The sequence below is a fragment of the Heliangelus exortis genome, chromosome 5 (assembly GCF_036169615.1).
Source record: "Heliangelus exortis chromosome 5, bHelExo1.hap1, whole genome shotgun sequence".
NCBI lineage: Eukaryota > Metazoa > Chordata > Aves > Apodiformes > Trochilidae > Heliangelus > Heliangelus exortis.
Genome location: NC_092426.1, coordinates 34869004 through 34891264, shown reverse-complemented (window position 1 = coordinate 34891264; position 22261 = coordinate 34869004). Strand labels below are relative to the sequence as shown.

The following is a 22261-nucleotide window of genomic DNA, read 5'->3' as shown; positions in this document are numbered from 1 at the left end:
GGTATTTCATATAAAGTATATGCAAACCTTTTGGATTTAGTGCTTACCAGGCACTCCAAGGTTAAAGCCCAGGACCTGGCAAGGACAAGACACCCTCTATCTGCAATTTTTTGAGACTAATATTGTCTTTTATGGCTGGTGGTTTAAAAAAACAACAAACCAACAACAACAACAAAAACACCAAAACCTCCCCCCACACATTTGAATAAAAAACCCAGATATTGTTGTTACCTACGTTTTTATGGATTGGCCTCATGGCCTGCAGAGAGCATTCTGTGCAGCTACCACAAAATTTGGTTTTGGTTATCTGATTTTTAAAATGCTACCTGAAAAGCAGCTACCCGGTAGCTACCTGTGTTGGCTGTCAAATGCTGATTCTGATAACACCCTCTCCCATCTCTTTCCCCAGGGAACAGGTGCAGGCTTAACTTGTCTCCTGAGCAGCCCCACAGAATTTATTGCTCATCCTACAACTTACAAAGAAAGTAAACACTGCTTACTCTGTCTGATTTTTAGAGGTCTAAGAGCATTACTAGCAGGCATCAGCCTTTTTTCCAATGGAAACTGCTGGAACTGTTGCCATCACAGCAGACTTCTCACTAGCTGGCCTGGTTGATTGTGTAATCTCCTCTCCAGATCCTCTCAATGCTGCTTTAGCAATCAGTGAGCTGCAGGCACTTAGCATGAAGGGCCACGTTAAATCACTGCTCTTCCCTGGTGAGCCTGGCTTCCCACCTCTCTGAAACTCAGTCTCCCCAACATCCTGCATTCCTGCCTGGCAACCCAGAGTACTGCTGATGTGACACCAGGTGAGCCAATATTTGCTCTTTTTGTTTGATGTTATTCCTCTTATCATGCTCCTAAAAACACAGCCGTAGCCAAGAGGATCTCAGGCTGGGATTTCTGGGTCCTGCTTGTTGCTTGCACAAAGATGCCTCTTGTGGCTCTGACAGACTGAAAAAGTGGGAATAAATGGCATTACCAGAGTGCTGTAAAAGAGGAATTTGGTGTTTACAAGAGTCGTGTTGATAATGTGCATCTGATGCCATGGCCTAAAACAATATGGGAAAGCTGGATTGGGAGTGGTGGGATTTGAAAATTTTGTAAGACCACATTGGACAAAAAGAAGAAGCTTAGAAGGGAGAAGTAAGACTAGCAGGTGGCTGGTTATCATAAGAAAAGATGTCAACAAGCAAATAGCAAAGTAGTAAGCCTGAATAAACAGGGTTTTGAAACTCCATATTACAACCTGGTGACAGTAGAATTTACCCAGTGGTTATTCACGTGGCATCTTTGTCATGTACTATGCCACCAGCAAATGGGATATTCAGTAATATCAAGTTGGATAAACAGAAATCTTATTAATCTTGAAGAAAACCTCTTGTAGGCATCACATTCCAGAAAAGTGGTGTCATTGGCCATAGAGGATTATTATAAACTGGTGGAATAGGCATCTGTGTAACGTATTAGCCAAGGCTTTAAATAAATCCCAGCAGGTTCTCTAGAGGAGATATCATTTCATTTCCTCTGACGTTTGAATCTTTACAACTAGTGAGAGTGAAAATCCCTCATTATATGTTTATGCAGGGCATCTTTAAAATTTCCCACTGCATCATGCATTTCAGCAACAACCAAAGTACAGGAGCAGCTCTGTGCAATGTGCTGCATATTAGGAACTCTAGCCACAGGTATGAAGTTATTTGGCTGCCTGCTTAGCTGGGAGCCTGTTACAGAACCTGCTGTCACATAAAGATACAAAAGTAGTGTCCAAGCTCCTGATTCTTCTACAGAGATGCAGCTCTGTTTACTCCCATCTCCGTGCCTCGCCTCACTGTAGGCAATTTTACAGTTTACTGTCCTTTGTCATGTTGCAGGAGCTGTCACAGAAATAGGAAACTGGAGCTCTTTGTTCAGAGACAATCCTGCTCTCATTGCAGCATAAAGGAGGGAGGCAGGAGTGAATGTTTCCAGCAGCTCAGTTTATTCCACAATAGCTCTGAAATCCTCTCCCAACTCAATACCACTGAGTGAATTACTGTTGTGAAATCACCTTGTGCCAGTTCTTCCTGCACATCTCCTTGTTTGTCTTGAAGCCTCTGCAGTTCAGTTCTACCTATCTTACCATGAAGCATTTCTTTTAAAGCAAACAAAACAGTCCCATTGATTTTGTTAGGATGTCTCCTGGGATCAAAACCTCCCTGTTTTAAATAAGAATGGCAGATGCTGTCTCTAAACATCTGCTGGCTGGTGGAATGGCTCTCTGATTACAAGCAAGTAATGCCAATGAATGTAAAATTACTTATTACCAAAAAAAAAAAAAAAAAAAAAAAAAAAAAAATTAAAAAATAAAACTCTGAAGAGAGTTACATCAGGGCTGGGGGAAGGATGGGAAGGCTTTTTGGAGAGATCACAAAGACAACATTGTCAAAAATTGATTTGGCTTATTCAAAGCACTAAGATACGTGATTGTGAGAAATTATAAGATTTCAAATCCTCTATTCATCTTAGGTTTTCTATAGACTTTAATTACCATATCTTACAAGGCAAGAAGGCAACTAGCAGAGAAAAAATGACCTTTTGTAGAACCTTGTCACTTAAATCCAGTAAGGTTTAAGAGCATTATTAAAAGAATTTATTATAAAAATAACATTAGTAGCATTTTATATTAAGTAATTAGGACAACATTCTCTTAGCCATGTCAAAGGATGTCACCACTGACCTACCTCTGACCTATGAGGTCACTTGGGATCTTGGAAAAATGCATCCTTTCATCTACAGAGAAGAAATATTATGTTATTACAAAACCTCACTGTGTTCTTGCGTACTGCACTGAAGATTTTGAAATGTGTGATTTCAGCAGCCCTGTCACTTCATCAACGTGCTGGAGATGTGGAACCCCTCTCAAAGGTCCCCCACTGCCAGCTTACCCAGAGCAGCTCAGCTACAATCCCATGGTAGCCCAGGCTAGGGCTACCTGTTCAGTACAATGGCAAGCTCGCCATGTCCCCACAGGTTGGTCCCAGTGTTTCCAGGAGACTGGAAATGCCAGTGATGGATCCCTCAGCTGGTTGCTTCCCAGAAAATGTAAGGAGTTCATACAAAAAGCAGCATGGAAACCCAGTTGGTTCAGCTGACAGCAAGGCAAATGCTTTTTCCCCACAGAACCACTCAGAAAAAGAGCAAGAGAAGGCAAAGAGAAGCCCGTTTCCCACTGAGGACCTGGAGCAGTGTGGCTGAACTCATCCACTGGGGCTGGGGGAAAACACAGCAAGGATGCCATCAGGAGCACAGCATGCACAAGCCAATCCTCTTATTCACCACCTGCCTGGGAGGGGCAGGAAAATGAGGACAGTCACAAGAAGATGCTTTGTGAGTTCTCTACTGTACCCTGAGAACACTACCACTGGCCTTGCAGTGGCTTCTCTATGTGTTCAAGCAAGGATGGAAATGATGGATTTCCATCTAAAAGGATGGAAATGAGAGAAAGGATCTGACCTACAGTATTGACCTTGCTGCCTTTTCACCAGCCCAGCACTTTGTTGTCCCACTGAGGTGGTTTGCACCCATAATGGACAGACAGAGTAAACACTGCACTGCAAAGCTGCTCTGCCTGGGAGATGGCTGCTGACACCCAGGCTCGTCGCTCTGGCACACCAAAAGGCCCCTGACCTCTGACAGGACAGGACAGGTTTCAAAAGGCACTGAAAAGCAGTTCACTCCCACCATAGAGAGGAACTAACTCACCACCAACAACTTGCAAAGATGTGCTGACCTCAGTCCAAATGGCAATTTACTTTATTGCCATTTGAGATGAGATTTTTTCCTCCATTGTGTGTTACGTGGCTGGATTACTGTCTCTGTTGCAGCATCTGCAAAATTTGGTATTTTTTCTGATCTGGAAAGGCAGACAGTTCTGGAGACTTCACCTTTAACTCCTCCTGAGAGCATCAAACACCAGCCATATACCCAAAGCTGCAGAATGTAAATGCAGGCTTTCTTGTTGCACTGGGCATTTAAAATCATATCCAGATTTTCATGTCTTGAACTCATCTCGAGTTATATTGTCTGACATAAGAGACTAATGTGTACTGCTATGTCTTTCCTTTGATACAACAACAACAAAATAATAAAAACAAAGCAAGCCAAATCGAATCAGGCATGAGCTCCCCACAGGATAAAATTAGGCAGCATTCTGCTGGTGCTGTGAAGGAAAACACATCAGTTCCCATTGCCATGGTTTAATCACACAACATTGGAAGACGGATCAGCAGCACATATAGCACAGAAATATCAACAGAAAAAACAAAGCTTAGAAATAGAAGACTTTTTTGTTAAATAAAGTGAAAGTTACCTTTCCCTTTCTGTATGATTGGAGATTTCTTTTTTGGATGAGAGTTTTGTCTTTTTTTGGTAACAAGAGTTGATGAAGTAAAAGAAGTGAAAAGGAAAACCTCACTGTTTTCATTCCTTTAGCAAAGCCCTGCATTAACTGAGAAATCAGCTTGTTACTTCTCTGATCCCTCTGCAGAAGTTCATTACTTAATTCCCATTCATTGCCTCTATGGAGAATAACAGGCTGGTGACATTTCAGTTAATCATAATCTTCCCCTTCTTTGACAGCCTGCCAACAACCTTTTTGAAAATAAACTTGCAGAATGAAATTCTTAAAAAGAAGGATTTTTCTCACCCTTATGGATAGGGGAAAACTGACATGATGAATATGTGAGAATATTTCACAAATGAAAATAAAATTTCTCCTGGGTTTATTACTTTTTCTTTCTTGACATTTGGTGTGCCTTGAAATTTTTTATTGATATAATTTTGCATTTTGTGTTTATCCCCTTTAGAATATAGGGTCCTTATAGCCTCTGTAACATGCGTGCTGGCAAGAAGGGTATCTTGAGTTTCCATGGACTGTCATGATTATCAGACAGATATAGATGAGCAAATAAAATCATACTTTTGTGGGTGTGCATGCAGAGAAAAAAATCCTGTGTAGGGTAGGAAATCAGGAAACCTTTCAGAAAATGCTGACGTATTACTGCTAGTCATTTATATGTCATGCAGCCTAATAAATACAGCCATTTTAATCCAGTTAATGTATAAGCAAAAGAAGAGGAAATGGAAGACTGAATTGGAAAGAACAGGGAAAGGATTGGAGGATTTGCTGACAGCAATGGGCTCACAGAAGCAGTCACCAGCAGTTGAACTTGGGTCATGGCAGGTGTAAGACTTGGGTGGAGGCCACTGAAAGCCAAGAAAATACTGTAAGCTGGAGGCAAAACCACAAGCAGGCATCAGAGACAAACAAAGAGAAAGGCCAAAGGCAGTCTCATCCCCAGCAACAGCTTTCATAAAAGTTCAAAGCTGCCCATGGTGTCAGCACCATTTGTTCACAGCAACAAAAGACAGGATGTTGAGCTACCTGGAAATAGCCTATCTTGTAAACAGCTGCAATGTCATTAAGAAGAAGAAATCCAAGTTTCTATCAGCAACTGCATACTGCCAACTTAAAGTCAGCAAAAATATCCATAGGCAGGCAAAGCAAACAGCTCTTTCATTAGCACAGTTATTTAAACTGTGATGCCTGAGCAAAAAGTGCTTGGTTCTTCCTGAAGGCCAATCTGTATTTGATCTTTGTAGAGGTACAAAACCACCTTCAAAGGCAACCTAGTTTTAAAAAGAAGGGCTGGTAACACACTCAAGGGCAATTCAAACTCATTGTATGTCCCTTGTAGATCTACTCAGTGCCCAACCCCAAAGTTCCCATGAGTGAATAAACAAAATTAAGCCTGCCTTCTGCAACAGAAGTAGGCAGGGACACAGATGAGTTAACTGGGAGGAGCCATGGCCATACAGAAGCAGGAGAGACCATGTCAGTCCAGAAGCTATTGTCCCTGCCTTTTTGCAGAAGTGCCTGGTGAGGCAGCAGCTCCTGCCACTGCAGGGCTGGGGGGACACATCAAAGAGTCCTGAATGGCCTTTCCTGTCTGGACAGGCAGCTGGAGAGCAGCAGTACCCTTGCCCAGAGAAGCAGTGGACCTTTGGCAGCAGAGCAAAGAGTCAGCGATTCATTTATGACAAGGAAAAAAACCCAAAACAATAAAGAGGATTGTACATATTCCAGCACCCTTGGAATAATTAGGCTGAGAAAAAGTGAAGGGGAGAAGGGCAGCTGTTGCATGACTGGTAGAAGGACACATATTCCAGCTTATCTCTGATGGCAGTGCAGTGTGAAATCTCAGATAAGGCTGTCTGGGGACTGACATCCTGAGCTCTTTGTAGTAACTCCAGAGCCTCCAGGAGTGCAGAGGCACTTACAGCAATATTAGGAAATCCAGGAGAGTTACAAGAAAATTCGTTCTATCCTTTCTCTCCGTGACAGTTTCCAAATGAAGACACAAACATTGTGGTCTCCTGGTCCAGTAGTATGCACCCTGGTACCCAAAGGCCTGGCTTCAATGTTAACTTCAGAAAAAGTCAGTCTTCTACACTACAGAGAAGGAATATCAGATAATTGCTAAACAGTTACTAATTGTACCTATGTATTAACTGATGGATGGCTGCTACAGCATGATTTTTATACACCTCATTACAGGGGGTCAACTGCACTCATCAGTAGATAATTCCTTTGGACACATTGCTTAATATATTTCTGTATGAGAAAGGCTTTTTCATGAGGTTTTTTTGAGAGATACAGCTGACAAAATGTGCGCTCTGGTGGGGGAACACATGAGAAAAAAAGATCCTGCAGGCCCACAGAGAACCTTTTGTGATATCTAATTTCTCCTTCCAGTGTTTAGTTAAAATAGGAGGACACTGTCAGTGAGGGGAACTACATATTTAGCTTGAATGGAGGGGCACATGCACGCAGTATCAGTTCCAGTGAGGTCCTTGTACCATCAATACATAAAAAGGTCAACACCAATTTGCATTCATTATGAGTAACTGGTTATCTGTGAATAACTGCTTTGCTACTTTTAGTCTTAGAAGCAATAGAAAAGTCAAAGACAGTTGCTTTACAAACATTTAGGCAGTATTAACATGGAAATTTATTTCTTCCAGATACTTTCATTCCAGCTCCTTCTGAAGTGGGTAGGAAACTCACACCCACCACACACCCCCAAGGTCTATCTGACTTCTTCACACAATGCACAGAATAATCACTCTGTACTTCCACTACAGAAGGTGGCCAACCTCGTGACTGGTAACCATAGCAGCTGCAAGAGCCAAAAAAAATCCAGTGCTGAATGCATGCACAAATCAGTTGCTTTAGCATCACTTTATTTGCCATGAACAGCATCCATGTTTATGCCTCAAAATGTCCCAATGTTTGATGAGGAAAGAGATGCTGTTCATCACCACATGGAAAACAGCAGGGTTTATGCAGAAGAATGTTCCCTGTCAGTCTCTTGACTTTTGTAATGTCTAGAGATATTTTTCTGCAGCTGTAATCTCAGGCATTCAAACTAGGATTTCTATTTCTTGTATGGAGATTTTCCATGCTGGAATCACTAGTCTTTTTCCTGTCATGTGCTGAGCTTTGCCTGCCAGGGACTGAGAAGTAATGACAGGCAATATCTGATTCTTTCCCAGCAACAATGACAAAAACAGTATCATGATACCACTGGCTGTCTCAAGGCTCTTAACCCTCTCAGAATCAGAGAACTTCCCCCAGGTGGTCCATGTGGGTAGGGAACTTCTCCTTTTCCTCTCCCTGTCACTTTCCAGCTGATCCAAAACTTGGGAGAACTTAATCTCTTGGAGAAGGCTGCAGCAGGATGAAACTCTCTGAGACCATCCCACTTTAGGCAATCTACCTCCCCAAGGACCTACAGACTCTTCTTAACCTGATACATGCAGCAGCTCTGATCTGCCTCCCTCTCTCCATTGTTGGAGCAAAGACATCAGGATGAAACAGTTGTACCAGTGCTATAGAGGAAAGTGAAGATGGAAGTGGAGTAAAGGTAAGAGCAAAATAAAGCCAAGCAGTATCACATCCAGTGCAGGGAGGAGTGAAGGCTGTTTTTGTCATCACAGAATTGTCACCGTTGGAAAAGACCTCCAAGATCACCATGTCCAACTGTCAGCATCCCCCCCAATAAAATATATGTGTGTTTTTTTATATATATGTATATCTATATATAAAAATATTTGTACCACCCACTAGAGCATGTCCTGAAGTGTGTCTACACAATTTTTTAACATTCTTCCAGGGATGGTGATTCCACCACCTCCCTGGGGAACCCACTGCAATGCCTAAATACTCTCAAGATATTTTGACAGAATACCCTCTTAGCTTTTGTAACAAATTTACTACTGTGGGCATTGAGAAGCCTGGTAGTATTATGGTGCTGCTGTACTACCCACTATCATAAGCACTCAGTTCCCAACACTGTGTCACACTTGGACATAATCCAAGGCCAGTGACAGTTTAAGACCTGGAAGCTATAAAGCCAATCCCTGCATGCTTATTTATATTAGAAAGCTCACATTTCAACCCAAAGTCTGAAAGCAAGATAGACCTCAACATGCAATGAATTACAGACAGCTCATGAAATCTGACTTCAGGTCTTTCAGACTCCAGCACAAAAATCTGCTATCCAGGCAGTTGCTTGGCTGAAGATTTCCTTATTTCTGTTTCTTTAAGAAGGAATGTCCTTAAGATAATCAGGCACCTCAGAAAATTCAGTCCAATTGTTGTCAACATATTTTGTTTGAAAAGGAAAAAGAAAGCAAGTAAGGATTCCTTAGGAAGTAAAAATAAAAATAAAAAAACAATTTAATGCTGCAAACACGGCCTTGGCAGGAATCTAAAGTGATCAGGTAACAACTTTACAGGGCAAACTTGTTTTCTTATATAAGAGTGGAGATACATAAGGACAGTTGGCCAACAGAAAGAACAGCTGATCCATGCACCTCCAGAAGTAGAAGCATAAGTTACTACAGCTTTGGTAGCAGTATTTACAATAAATATTCATCATTGCATCATTTCCTTACCAGTTGCAACCTCTCCTTTGGTTTGCAGCCTTGTCCACTGATGAGAGCCATAATTTGCCATCAGGAGATCAAGACAGAAGCACACAGGAGGATGAGGACTATAACTGCTTCCATCCTTGGCAAAGAAAAACAGAATCCCCACGAGCCCCCTGGCCTGTTCAGCAGCACATTGCAAGCCAGCAGTGAGCCAGGAACATCAATATGAAAGAGGCTAAAGGAAGAACCCACCACTTGGGATTCACCAGTACCTTATTATTCAATCCCCTCACCCGGGTGATCAGCTGAGGCGTGGTTACATCTGAGAGCTCCCCCAGAGCCTCACCTGAGCATTCAGTCATGAATTCAAAAGCCTTCAAAAGGTGCTTAATTTAGGCAGAATGTTAGCCATGCCAGAGCCTACTTAGTTTTTCAAAACCTGAGGTGATGACAACCAATACTGCTACAGCTGTAAAATTAATTTTATTGTTACCGTATATTTTTCATTATTTCTATAACCCAAGTCCCTTATTAAAATTAGATTCCCAGTAAAGAAAATTATAATTACAACACTTCTACCAGGACATTTTCTAGTAAAGTAAGACTCCTTTCACTCTGCTCTCTTCCACACAGAGCAATAATTGTTGGGAAATTAAAAAAAAAAATAGGTAGTTTTAAGTTTTGCCTTTTACTTAAAAAGTTTATTACTATACTAATACCTCTTCAAGACCAAACTTATCTTGAAACATTCCAAAGATTTTAAATATATGTCAGTGTAAGTGGAGTCACTTAGCAGTTTGCATGTAGTTAGACAAAGTTGGTAACAGAAGTGCTGACGTCAGCTCTGATAACATTCATAAATTCATTTAACAGGGACTTCATAATGTCTGCAAAATTATATTTGAAAGTAATTACTTCCCTTGCAGCATTCAGCCTGTCTCACTGTTGAATATAATCTTCACATATTAGTATATTACACATTTGGAGAGGAATTGGTGAAGTAATTGGAAGTACAATGAGGAGTACAATCATCATTCATCTTACACTACAGTCTTGCCTTAAAAGCCTGGCTTTTAGAGGGACTATCCAAAAAAATTAACCTACATATTAAAAAAATGTGAGGGATGATAATTTGGCCAGTTATGATTAATGAGCAGGCTTTCTATTTGTTACCCAGTACACACAGCTATGGGAAATGATGGCACCAGGCCTTCCTTTAATTTGATGTTTTGCTGGGAAAGGCTGTGGAAGTTGGCTTAGCACTGATTTTTTAGCTCTCCAAAGAACCAATAGATACAGATGCACTTTTTATAAAAGCCAGGGGAAATGCCTGACTCTTCATGTGCTTGTTGGTATTGCAAGAGGAAGCATGGAGAGCACAAAGCAGAGAAGCACTGCATCTGGAAATGAGTTTGGAAGATCAGAAGGATAGGAAGCTGCTGTGGTCATTAAGCTGCTCTTTCACCAGTGTATCTCTTCTCCCCACAGGTGCTTTATAATAAAATGTAGCAGGATGTTAAAGATGAAGAGCAAGGGAAGCAATTCCTGCTTTTTTGTTTCTAATTGGAATAAAGGACTTGTGACTATAACTCACTGGGCACTGCAGTGATTGCCATGGATCATTCTGTTGAGTTTGACTCAACCACCAACTCTGAATAAGACAAACCAGCTCCAGCCCTGTTCTTCAGAGGAGTGAGCAGAATGCAGAAACAAACTTCCTGTCCTCCAGGCACAGAGCAGCAATTTCCCTAAGGCTGGGGAGGTTTCAGCCTCTGCAGAACTTGGCAGGATTGCAGAGGTCACCTGTTCCTTTAAATAAAGCACCACCTGGAAGCATGGAGCAAAAGGAAGTTTACAATGGCTGTAAAAGCATCATAGCCTTTGCAAAACAGTTAATAAGATTTCCAGGGTGCTTTTTGAAAAAAAAAATAAATTCTGAACCATCAGGAAAAAAAATTCTGAAATTACTGTTTTAGTTCTGGCTCCAGTTCTCACATGTGCAGGTTAGAAAACTGAATTTCTGCTCAGCCATCCTTTCACTTGAAGGTTCATCCTTCAATTACATCCTGCTAAAACGTTAATCATTACTCCTTTTCTCTGATTCTTAGATACTGATTGCATTTCTTTTATGGTCTATGATCTTCAGCTCTCCAAGTTAGATTTTCTTCCTCGTGTGGATGTGTTCTTCCCCACCCCATCTTTGCACATTGCAGGAGGATTTGCATATTGTTAGCATTACTGTTATCACATTTCTCTTTGTCCCCATTTTAAAAACAATTTTTGCTACATAGAAACTTTTTTGTGAGCTGACCAGACCAAGTTGTAGTTCTTGCTCCTAAACCATTGTTTCCATTACCCTAATCTCATTCCTGTTGCCTAGAGCAATAAGGGGGGTAGCAGAGATTGGTCAAAGTGATCAAGCAGAGATTTATAGAGACCTTTTTCACATCCCAGCCAGGCAGGATGGTTCAGAGGCCAGTATAAGGGCAGTATATATAACCACCTTCCTTAGGTCTGGACCAGAAAGGAGCAGTCCACAGGATCCTCAGCCCTTGTTGCTGCATGCTAGCAGGGAACTAGGATGAGCATGAAGCTGAATAACCCCTCCAGAGCCAGAAAAAGGGCTCAGCTACCACATCTCCAGCAGTGGGACATTTAATCACAGCCCCTGACAGCTTTGCTCATGGTGAGCTGCAGAGCATGGGAAATTTTGGGCATCATCTCTCTAACCTCTCTGCACACTTACAGAAAAGCAGGATTGAGCCCACAGAAAGAATCAACTCTGTTTTCACTGCCCAAGGACATAACACACTGGCCTGGGTTTCTCAGCAGTCAAATATTTGCTTGGTGGGCTGTCTCCAAAGATCTTTCCAGCAGCCAGGCTAGACTGCTTCCTGCAGCCACAGAGCTCTGCTCCTCCCCTCGCCCATCCCTCCTGTCACACAACATGCCAGGAAGTATTTAAACATCCACACAGAATCTCATGTTTGAGATTTCATCCAAAATACACCCTTCTACCACCCACTCAGAGCAAACTCATTTTATTTGTCTAACAAGAACAAAGGGCCAAGGGAGTTAACCTTGCCAAGCTTACAGCTGGGAACCCAGACTTTCACGTCCCATTTATAACACCCAAACCCACCCATTCAGCTAATCCTTACACAACTGTGATAAATCATCCTGTGTCAGAGGCACCACAGGAGCCAGTACTTCACTTTTACTGAATTTAAAAAAGAGAAGAGAGAAGGAAAGGAAAAAGGAGAGGAAAGGAAAGGAGAAGGAAAGAAAAGGAGAGGAGAGGAGAGGATGAGAAACAACCAGGGAAGGCAGGCAGAGACCCCTTTCCTCCTTGGTATTCTGGTAAGATGTAGGGGAAGATGTATAAAGCAGGATGTATTGGATAAATGAACACACACCCTCTCCATATTACTAATTAGATACCCAAGGCATTCCAATCTAAGGAATAAAAAAATACTGAAGGGATGTTTTTGAGAGCAGTGCTGGGGGGCTGGAAGATACGCTGTCATCACACTGCCTGCTGCTCCATGGTACAAGTCATCACTCAAATGACTGTATCTCCACCTAGAAAAGGTCAACTGAAGATACTTCCAGTTCATTGATCTATTTAGACTATGGGTATTCCTGAATTCTACCAATAATCTCCTAAACTACTAATAATCTGTAACACACACTCAACAGTTTATGTAGCTCTGTGCTGAAAGTAGGGCTCTCTAAGGTGTTAGTTTACAAATGAAAATGGGAAAACATGTACTTCCAGACCAGATGATTGATTGCAGATTAACGAAAAATGAAAGAAAGGAGAGAGAGAAGTAAAATACAAATCTAGACCAGAACAAGCAATGCCTCCATCTTGAATCACCTTGCAGTCCCATTGCTCTGCAGACAGGGAGGCAGGGAGGCTTTTCATTTCAAGACTGCCACAAAGAGAACATACATCATTCCCACACAAAGATGACTAAGACCTTGACTGTTCTATTTGCCAAGCCCCTCAAATAATCCTAAGTAAATACATTGTTTTCCAGAAACCCCTCAAGGTCAAAAATTTCACAAAACCTCCCTCACAGGCCTACTGCTAGCTGATTTCCTTCCAGGAGAAAGCTCGTATCCACTCCAATAATTTTTTATCCAGGTGATCTTAAAACTTTGAAGGAGTTATTGATATGTATCCTTGGATACATAAGGAGATATTGAGATGTGTCCTTGGGACCATTTCCCTGACTAGTAAATTTTAGTTATGATTTTTCCATGTGTGCAGTATTTTAAATGTTAATAATGCGCAAAAAATTGTTTACAGGAGTGAAGATGGGTGATAAGAAGAGAATTTGAAAACATGCTGCAATTGTCAGTCTTTTCCGGCCTTCTTCTTTTGTTTGGATGAGTGGGTGGGTGATGAATATCAAGGGAAAAGAAAATAACTTGAAAGTTTATGTCAGCAGCTGAAGTCCATGCTGTTACAGCTACTTTGCCACCAGCATTTGCTCTGTTTGCCTGTGCTGTGCCTGCACTTCTGGCTGCAATGTAACTACACCTTTTCTTTAATTACTTTCCTCATTGCAGCAAATTGGTTTCAAATCCGTGTTTTTCGCTTGTACACACAGAAAAACAGGACTAACTCTCATTCCTGCATTGCTGAATGCTTTCAGCTCCCCTGCCCATCTGCTTGGCTTCTGTTCCAAGTAGGTCAGAGCACAGACTGTGCCTGTGTGTCCCTTCTTCTTCCCCACGTACACCACAGCTATAAGATTCTGCCACAAGCCACTTTTTGTCACCAGACACACTTGCAAGCACAGGGCATCACAGGGGAGCCCAGGTTCAAAGCTGGGAAGCACATCCTCATGAAGAGAGATTTCCAGCATCACATTCCCACCATGGGATGGATGTTAGCATAGCAGCCTGAATTTAAATCTGTCCTGAAGTTTCCTGGTCTACAGGGATGCTTGTAGATGGGATTTTGGTGTAGTTCATCAAGGAGACAAGGAACATCCCAAGAACCTAATCAGTAGCAACACAAAGTTGTCTTAAAATTTCTGGTAAACTCATTTTGGTCCCAGAAGAAATACCCAAACTCATCTCTCCTGAAGGAAAGTATCTGTTAGGACTGCACGTTTAGTTCTCATGCTCCCTCCCACGGGAAGAAATGCAGTGTTTCTTTTTTCCCTTATTCTGCGGATATCTTCATTATGTTCTCCTGAGAGCTCAGCATTACACAAGGACATTGCTAATGAATGCCTCTAGGCTTCAAAGGGCAGAGCCTCAAGAGATCTATGATTAAATATAATAATTTGCAGTTCTACAGTACCTTCCATCTGAAGATCTCATCTGTTTGTAAAGATTCCTGTGAATTAAACTCAGTTTCTCAGTTTCAGTGAGCTATTTCTGATAAGTATTCTGACAACTACTACACACCCATACATACACATTTCCAAAAGGTCACAGACACAGTTTTGAGCACTTCTGACTTGGGGGGAGAATAGAACCCAGGTGCCTGGTCTTCCAGGCAGGTCCTCTCCACAGCAGTGTTTGCTGACAGGGGAAAGAAGATAACACATCTCACCTTCTGGCAGTTTTGAAAAGGATGACCTCAGCCATTTTTAGAGAATGCTCTAGGTAGTGAGTCCCAAATAGAAAGATATTCCTCCTGGTAGGCTACGAAGGATCTGGATTTAAGGCTCATCCATCCCTAGTGCTTTGTGGCTACTTTATCAAGGCTGAACACAGGACGCTCCATCCTATGGTTTGTTTAGGTCCCATGAAAAAATAAATTTATCTCAGTCCTTGCACTGTGTGCAGGACCCTGATGCTTAACACGGGGCTCTAGATTTTATGCAGTCTGTTTGATCTCAGTCTCCATGATGAAATAATTCAACAAGTTACAGAAGAGATGACAAGGCATGTTTCTTTTTTCTCTCGTGTCTTCTGTTGTAGTCAATGCATCTCCACCCTGACCAAAGGTGATTATTGGCACAATATTTCCAGAAAGAATGAACACACTTTTATTCTATTTAATATGACCAGTAAGAGTTGATAGGTTAAAAATAAAATCCCTGTCACCTCTAATTATTTTAGCTGCCTTTATTCCAGGAGTCAAAACTGAGAACAAGTTTAAAACTTGAGCTCTTTAAGTAGCAGTGTGAAATAACACTACAACGTCAGACCAAAAGTTTCACTGCCAAGTAGCCAGATTAAAGATTGAAAGCCCCTTAGATCAAGTAGTCTTCAGATGCAAGTTTTTGTTCATAAGATGTTTCTAGTAGCAGTGAGGTCATGTGTCAAGTGGATGAACATCCATATTGCCAAGTTCAGGTCCCTGTTTCTTCAGAGTTTTACCTGTCCTAGTTTTGCTGTTTCCCACAGGAAATCCCAGTGATCTGAAGGTTGTGGAAAAGTCCAGAGGAGCAGAATTACAGTAATTAGTGGGTTAGCTTTGATTAACACTGTGTTGTTAAGTAATACAATGAATCAATAAAATATAGCAGTCTTGAAGACTTTTTTTTTTTTCCATGTATTTTTTCTAGAACCACTTGATATACACTAGAGGAAAACCAACAACATTTATTTCAGCAAGATGGGAAGAGAAACAAATGGTTGAGGCAGGGCAGCTGATGAAATCCTGCCGGAGGGGGAGGTCTGAGACACGTCCTCAGCCAGGCAGCTGGAGGGAAATGCATTCACCCAGCCAATGAGAAAGAGTATCCAAAGGTCAGGGGGTAGCTAAGCAACAGAAAGAAAAAAATCTTCCATCACTTCCAGCAGGAAATAAAGCAAAAAAAAAAAAAAAAAAAAAAGCCAATGCACCAGATTTCTGGGAGTTAATGCACTCTTGTCCAGTTGGTAAACAGCATAACTGTGGAAGCAGGCAGTATCTAGTTTTTCTATTTTTGCATGGTTGCTATGTGACATTAGGCAAATGAATTATTCCTCAGTTTCCCCACCCAAGAATGTATGTGTTCAGCCTCAATGTATATAATACTCCTTACTACCTAGAGGGGTTGGGAAGTCTATGTTTCTACACTACTTTAGGACCCTCAGGTAAAAGAATCCGTAGAAGTGGAGACTAATAAAATTATTTTCTGTTTATTTCTAATAGGTAGACACACAGTAGGAACCATTTTGACATGTGTTAGTGTAGGTGGAAATGACTCATTTGGCTGTACTGGCAGCTAGCTGCTGTAGTCTGCCTGATACTGCAGTCAAAAATAAATCCCATAAAACAGATCTTGAATAATAAAGTGAATCTTGCTGCTCTGTTACTAGTTGATTCTACATAGTTAACATGTGTACCTATGAGCACATCCTAATTTATACACATGTGAACACACATATACTTTCTATACTGTATTAGTTCTTTAAAATTGTTGTATAATGAACAACTAATGGCAAAGAGAGACTCAATTTTTTTTCCCCACTGTACTTACCAGCACCATAAGATGTCCTAGAAAATACCATACTCAAAAATTTCCTGAACATTGCTTACAGTGTTTTCAAGAGACCTGTTAGAGTCAGAAGAGCTTTCAGCAGCAATTGTATGGTAGCAGTGGGGACAAAAATGTAAGTGGAAAAACTGAGGCTTAGATTAATATCAGAAAAACTAAGGAGTTAAGATCAGAGTTTAATTCCCCATTTCATTAGGGATTTGGCTTCTCAAGGGAGACAGGAGATGTACAAACCACTCCTGGGCTAGGTCCCAGCTGAGATGAGCTCCTGCAAATGGCTGTACCCACCTGGTGGCTGCTCCTCTGGGCATCTCCACTTCCCAGCCTCTGCACAGTGTTCACACATACACTGTGCAAAGTAGCTATCAAGTGTTTACCAGTTTCATTTGTATCTTTTGATCTGTCTTACTCTTTAGAGTAGGGGTACATCTTTAGGAGAGAGGCTGCAAATTGTCTTCCTGGGGAGGCAAGGAAGGACAAGGACTAAGCCACAGTCACCGGGAGGCTCTTTTACAGGCCTGCCTGCCCACCTCAGGGAAGGGACACCTCAGCCCACTTGGTTCCTGTTCACATCCCAGGCACAGGTTTTCTCTTGCCCACTCCCACACACTAGCAGACAGATATGAAAGCAACAGCTACAAGGCAGCTCATCAGAGAGCCACTGATTTATGTCATGCTTAATGTTGGCAGAAAGCAAACTTGGAGGTGGAGGCAAGAACGTTCTGGTGGCAGCATTTCAACTCCAGATTTAAAAAGCAGGGTCTGATGTGTTTATGTAAAAAAAATTGTTTCTGTAGATTAAAGTGACCTAATGAGTCAATGGGCTGGGAGAGTTTTCCAGCTAGTGGAGGTCTGTAAAGGCAAAGCTTTGCTCTGAGGCTGGAGTTAGGCTGCTGAGAGCATTCCCCATACCAAATGTCAGGGAGGTAAAATGCTGAGGAGTGCTGGCAGATCAAGCTGCTAAACCCTGCTCTGAGCTACCTCCTGCCACAGATTCCAGGGGACTTCACTAAACTCTGCCATTGTCCTTGCCAGGAAGGAAAATTAATCCTTGTAACTCTGCTGTTACTTTATCTGTTTCACACTCACCCACTTCCGTAATCCTTTACACCTCCCATCACTTTCACCTGCCATGGGAAGGATCTCAGGGACTCTCCTGAGCTACAGAGCTGGGATTATTTCCATGAATATTTTTGCAGTTCAGACCCCACAGTTTCTAGAGGTCACTTATTAGAGAACCTAGAAAGCCAGGGCAAGGAGAAGCATCTCCAGAGGCAATTGATCTCTGGCTAAGTCAATGGAATGCACTCATTTCTTATAACTCGCTCTTAACTCTTTCTTATAACCAATTGCTTACAAAAACCCTTGCTGCAAGGTTTTTAAAAAACATAAGGAATATTCATGGGGGGAAGGAATGGATGCACAAAACAGGTGTCTGAGGCCCATCCTGAAGGCAAGGCTGAGAGAGCAAGAACTGTAGTGTTTGAATGCTCCATGAACTGAGGGACTGCTCCTCCAGAGTGCTCCTGGGACTGACTGCTCTACATAACTACATTCCCAAATATTTTCTGTGGCAAACAGGTCACTCCTATTTTGGCATATGAAGTAACCTGACCCACCCTGTGTTGTGTGAGTGGGGGGCAGCTGGGCATGTGAGTGTGTGACTTGCTAAAATAAGATATAAGCCCTTACTTTGTTGATTTGTGGTAGGCAGCACTGTTTCCATAGCCCATGCTTACTTTTGCTTTCCCAGGAGGATACATGAGGAGGATCAGGGAGGAGAAAGTGCTTTTCACTCCAATGATCTGGAAGGCAAGCAGAGAGAAAAAATTGAGAAACAAAACTATCTTCAGCTGGAAAGCAGGGGTTTGTACTGAGAAAAGGCAAAACAAAGAGAAACTGCTAAACTTCTGCTGAAAATAATTAAAAACACCTGCAATGTAGCTCCCTAAGGAGGCTAATAAAGTGAGAAGGATTGGTGCTTATTTGAACTTAGAGACTCTGGGCAAAAAAACCCCTATTATCTCTCACATGACTTATTTGCTTGCTATTTTAGGGAAATATATTTTTCCTTTGTTATACTGATTAGATGACAAGATTAATTCACTTCCCATGTTACTTGGAGTGACTCACATACCTCTGTACCCTCCAAAAGAGGTATGTGTTATATTATTTACACCTTCTGTACATCAGTGCCCAAAAAGCCTGTTCCTATGTGTCCAGCCTGCCACAGGAGCAGGACTGTGCACACTCAGAAGACCCTTTTTTTGTACAAATATGAAAAGTACAATCATCATAACCAATTTTTTTTTTTTCCAGTTTGGCCCCATACTTTAATTTTCCCCTTGCCTAAAAAGGTGGTATGCACCTATCTCAGAAACAATTTGATGATTTTGAGCACATGCAGGGTACTTTGCAAGTACTTGGGAGTCCCAACCCTGGGAGCTGTAATATAGAAAGAATTAAAACCCATAATCACCTTGGTTAGAAAAGACCTTCAAGATCACCAAGTCCAACCATCAACCTAACACTGACAAGTCCTCAGCTAAGCCTATCCCGGAAGTATTATGTCTATACAACTCCTACATACCTCCAGGGATGGTGACTCCACCACTGCCCTGGGCAGTCTGTTCCAATGCCTGATAACCCTTTCAGAGAAGAAATTCTTCCTAACATCCAGTCTAAACCTCCTGTGGTGAAACTTGAGGCCATTATCACTTGTCCTACCAGCTGTAACAGACCCCTCCCCACCTCTTTACAACTTCCTTTCAGGCATTTGTAAAGCATGATAAGGTCTCTCAGCCTTTTTTTCTCCAGGCTAAGCAACCCCAGCTCCTTCAGCTACTCCTCATAAGACCTATGATGGAAAGCCTTCATCAGCTTCATTGCCCATCTTTGGACAAGCTCCAGTAGCTCCAAGTCCTTTTTGTAGTAAGGGGCCCAAAACTGAACACAGCACTCAACCAGTGTCTCAACACACACCTGTGTGTTGCGGCGAGCCTTCTCTAGGGGACACGGCTCTTCTCCAGAGCTCTCTTGCTATCCCTCTCCTCAGGCATCTTCATCTCTTGTCTTTCTTCTGCTTCTGGGAGCATGCCTTTTATTTTGCCCTTCAGCCCCGCCCATTTCTGGCTGGGGCAGGCCCTAATTATTGGGCACAGCTGGGCCTAAGCTCCCAGTTCATTATCAGCAACACCTGAGGACTTGTGGTTCTCTCTACACCTGTGTCCAGTAACAGGAGTAAGATCCCCTCCCTGGTCCTGATGGCCACATTAAATGGAGAAAAGAAAAAGGACACATAATGGTGAAGGGAAAAAGGACAAATGCACCAGCAAGCACAGTAATCACAATGTTAATACATGCCCAGCTGGCTTGTTCTTTAATGTTTGCAACACTTCTTTGGCAACACTTTTTTTCAGCTTGCTGTACTACTGGATTAGCTGATACTTTCCTTGCCCCTTTAATCTGTGTCAATGCAACCAGGACATACGGCACATGATGAATGAGATGAGACATGAGCTGATACCATGATTAGAGGTAAACAAACATCAGGCTGCACCACTGGATACTGTTCCAATCTGTGACAAGGATTTTTGTGTAAGACAGCAGTTAAATCACTCACTTTTCAGAGAGGGTCAGTGGTATCATGTTCATTATTTCCCAGGTGCCTGACCTGAAGCTTTGAAATTGCAGGAGTTACTGAAGAACAAAAAGCAAAGCAAACCAGAGCATGCAAAGTGCTGTGAAACATGAAGTCCCACTCTAATACAGACACTTGAAATCTGTGACTTCTCTTCAACTTCTGCTCTGTGTTACTCAGCTCTGCGTTCATGAAACACAGGTAATGCCCTGCTGTCTCAGAGGGGAAGAGAGAAAACAGATGAGTTGATATTTGTGAGGCACACAGTTACCATAGTGATAAGCAGCACAGAAAAACTCATGAGGAAAGTAATTGCCTTCAGTACTGATAATATGCAGCCACTAAGGCATGGAGACACACTCCAACCAACAAAAGGAAAAAATATTGAGCAGCTGCTCATTAAGTGAGCTCTATCCATCTTGTGAGCTGGGTGAGGCAAAGGTCCTGTGGAGTGGCATGTCATCATCAAATTAACAGGGGTCTTCTAATGAATGCAGGCAGGCAATCTTAACCCTGGCATTTCCAACTTTTGAAGGCCTGACTTGGAAATCTTTTTGGTGATGCCACGGAGGATGTCCTATATAGTTATCCAGATTATAAAAGTAGAAATTCCATGTAGTAGCACCAAGCTGAAACACATTATCACAGACACTTAGGTCTCACACAGACCTCTGTTACTTGGACCAAGGAAATAACTGGCTGCCAAAACAATCCCTCACCCTTGCAATGCAGACCAAAGGGTACAGAAATCTTGGCTTTCTTGGGGGAAGGTGCTTACCTACAGAAAAAGATTTTTTCCCCATTTTTTCCCCCACTTCTTTCCAAACTGTCTGTGCTATCTATCCATCCATCCATCTCCATCCATACACCAGATACATCCTCTGACCATATGTGTGTGTTCCTGGTGTCAGCTTCATCTTCATGTTCTGACTACTGCCTAGCTTCCCATTTGGGTACTTCATACAATTATTTTAGTCATCCCAGCCAGTTTCTTAGTTGCCTCTCCTAAACAATGGGAACTCTGCCTCTCAATCTTGGCTTCTTGCAAGCTCTGTCTTTCTCACTCCTAATACTTAATATCTTTGCCAAGTCAGCCTCTGACTCCTCTTCCCCATCTCCTCCTCTGATTCAATTTTCATGACCACCCATTAGTTTCTATTTTCAGAAAATGGAGATTCTCCTACAAAGCCAATTGTAGTAATTCTGGCTAACAAAAAGACTTGGTGTAGGGAGATGAATTAAAAGTCACATGTACTGGCAGCACTGCAGACTTCAACAAACATATTTTTACATGCTAAAAATACACAAATAAGTCCTGAGATCAACACTTGTCACATGGTCTTGTTGCAAGTGCTGCATTATGGCAGATTTTCTGTGATTTTTTTGTAGGATGCTTTACATATTCTGAGTATGGAGAAAAATCAATGCAGGCACTCAAGTAATTAGCCCTATGTGGTTTTTCTTAAGCACTTAAAGTTTCAAGGAAGAAAAGAAGAAAGCTTGACTAAAAACTGCCAACCACATAGCTATATTTGATTTTATATTTCCTGACAAAAAGTATTTCCTAACAGTCCCTGACTTGGCTCCTAAGAGCAGCTGGTAGTGAGGTGAAAGGGGAAAAGTGTTTTTGTGACCCAAGCCTTCCTTCCACCTTCCCCTAAGAAGGTGAGAGTAGCCAGACAGGGAGCCAGAAGAGGCCATGCTCTCAGGGCCAGTAAGGGATGCTTAGCAAAAGGTAAGAACAGGGATATTCCAGCGAGCTGCAGCTTAAGGACTTCTGGAATTTTGCTGTACCTTTGTCAACTGAACTGCCCTTGACAGACCTCCCTTCTGCAAATACAGCCAAGAAAAAGATGTTTCTTGTTTGTTTGGGGTTTTTTTAGGGGGCGGTTATTGGTTTAGGTTGCTTTTTCATTTAGTTGAGTTTGGGCTTTTTTTTTTTTTTTTTTTTTTTTTTTTTTTTTTTTGCTTTTTAATATGTATATTCTTCTAGCATCCAGGGAAAACCAGAACTGACAGTCACAAACTCATGTGCTATGGGAGACAGCAGTGGCCTCTGTGCTTTTGAACATGCACCAGTGTGCAATGTGTGCAATCCCACCAGTGTGCAATCCCACCTGACTTCCCTGTATTGTCCCTGACATTCTGCTACCAACAAACAGGCAATAAATTCTAGGTCTTCTAGCCCCAG

General features: G+C 42.0%; 2 long non-coding RNA genes across 2 annotated transcripts in view; one reads left to right on the top strand and one right to left on the bottom strand.

The window, feature by feature from the left end:
* LOC139796472 (uncharacterized) overlaps window positions 1–18233 on the bottom strand; it is a 28502-nt gene extending 10269 nt beyond the window's left edge. The window contains exon 1 of the long non-coding RNA XR_011726029.1: window positions 18123–18233. This is a non-coding gene — a long non-coding RNA (uncharacterized lncRNA). The remainder of the gene's footprint in view (window positions 1–18122) is intronic.
* On the top strand, window positions 634–11107 carry LOC139796717 (uncharacterized). The gene is made up of 3 exons (XR_011726119.1): window positions 634–809; window positions 7732–7967; window positions 9029–11107. It is a non-coding gene; the product is annotated as an uncharacterized lncRNA (long non-coding RNA).
* Window positions 18234–22261: the final 4028 nt, after the last annotated feature.